General features: G+C 65.7%; 1 protein-coding gene across 1 annotated transcript in view; it reads right to left on the reverse strand.

Annotated features, from left to right (window-relative positions):
- The window catches only part of CDON (cell adhesion associated, oncogene regulated), a 55923-nt gene extending 54472 nt beyond the window's left edge, over positions 1-1451 (reverse strand). Inside the window, 1 exon segment of the mRNA XM_027772705.1 lies at positions 1315-1451. The gene's annotated coding sequence lies outside the window, so the exon portion shown is untranslated.
- Positions 1452-1720: the final 269 nt, after the last annotated feature.

Below are 1720 nucleotides of genomic sequence, written 5' to 3' on the forward strand. Positions count from 1 at the left end.
CGGGCCCCCGCCGCCCCGAGCGCCCCCCGTGGGCCGCACCGGCACGGGCACCAGCAGGCCGTGCACCGACCTCCGGGCTGCAGGGCCAGTGGTGCTGCCTGTCCTCCCAGGTAGAAAATGAAGCGCGATCTACTTTCTGGGCGGCCACCAGCCTCGCAGTTGTCAGTCCCAGCCCGGGCGGGAGGCCCCTTCCCCAGAGCTGCTGGAAACCTTCCCCGTACCTCACCAGGAGCCAAGGCCTTGCTTCCACACAGCTCTTACCCAGGGCCTGCCCAGGTGGGCCCGCCCCAGGCCCCTGCCCACTGTCCCCACAAAATGGGGGTGAGCTCAGTGACGGGCGGAGATGGCAGCACAGGCCCCTCATGCCCACTGAGGTAAGGAGGTCACCGAGTGCTCCTTCCAGTGCTGCTGCACCTCCAGCTCTGGTCTTCCTACAGCACCTGGGGCCTAGGATGCGGCTCACCGCCCGGGGGGACCACACAGGCACACGCTCACCGCCCGGGGGAGCCACGCACGCACACGCTCACCACCCGGGGGGACCGCACACACGCTCACCACCTGGGGGGACTGTACACACGCTCACCGCCCGGGGGAGCCACGCACGCACACGCTCACCACCCGGGGGGACCGCACACACGCTCACCACCTGGGGGGAACACGCACACACTCACCGCCTGGGGGGAACGCGCACATGCTCACCGCCTGGGGGGACCGCGCACACGCTCACCACCTGGGGGGACCGCACACACGCTCACCGCCTGGGGGGAACACGCACACACACACTCACTGCCCGGAGCGACTGCTGCTGACACGTCTCATGAGCATCTGCAACGCAACCCGACCAGCACGTGTCCCTCCTGCACCACACGGTGCCTGTCGTGTGACCTTCCTGCCACCAGCACCGTGAGCCAAATAGCGCTCTGTCTACCAGCCAGCCAGCCCCGGGCCCGCGAGCCAGCTACGGCTGTCAGACCCGTTGTGCACGCTGGGAAGAACCTCTGGCCACGGGTTCACAGACCTGTCGCTCGCTTCCTTAGAGGGCTGTTAGCGGGTCAGGCGGCCCGTGAGAGTCACAGAACTCGGGCCCACGCCAAGACGCACCCCGACCACAGAGGGCTATACGTGGGGTCAGAGCGCCTCCCTGGCACCGCGGGGAGGCCACACCATGCCCGCTCGTCACCCACGCTGCCTTCATCGAATGACACTATGTGAGCCATTGCGACTGGGAAGCCGGACAGACATGTGCGTGCGTGTGTGCACGTGTGCACACGCATGGTGTCTCCCTGGGGCGCGCTGGCATGTGAACAGGCTTACCTGGTCAGGTTTACCCCAGCTGAGCACGACTCCCACCACCTTCGCGGACACAGGTCGGGGCCTCCTCGTGCCTGTCACCCCACCCAGCTGTCACCGCACCGCCCTGCTCCACTCGAGGTGGAGACGGGGGACTTCACAAAGCCTGTGAGAAGTGCGAGGAGGTGAGACTTCCGTTTCATTGTGAGCCTGTCTTTAAACCTCCACAACTGCTCTCTCACACCCCTACGGTTCAGGACTACTCGGTCCCCACACCCTGCTGAGCCACCCGAGCAGCCCCAGGTCTGACTTGCTTCTTGCAGACCTAACATTCAAATACTCAAATTTCTGGGGCTGGCAGGTGGCATGGTGGTTAAGGTGCTGGACTCCCACATGGCTGACCTCAGTTCGAGTCCCAGACCTTGTGGCT

The sequence above is a fragment of the Tupaia chinensis genome, unplaced genomic scaffold (assembly GCF_000334495.1).
Source record: "Tupaia chinensis unplaced genomic scaffold, TupChi_1.0 Scaffold000037_4, whole genome shotgun sequence".
In the NCBI taxonomy this organism is placed as follows: Eukaryota; Metazoa; Chordata; class Mammalia; order Scandentia; family Tupaiidae; genus Tupaia; species Tupaia belangeri.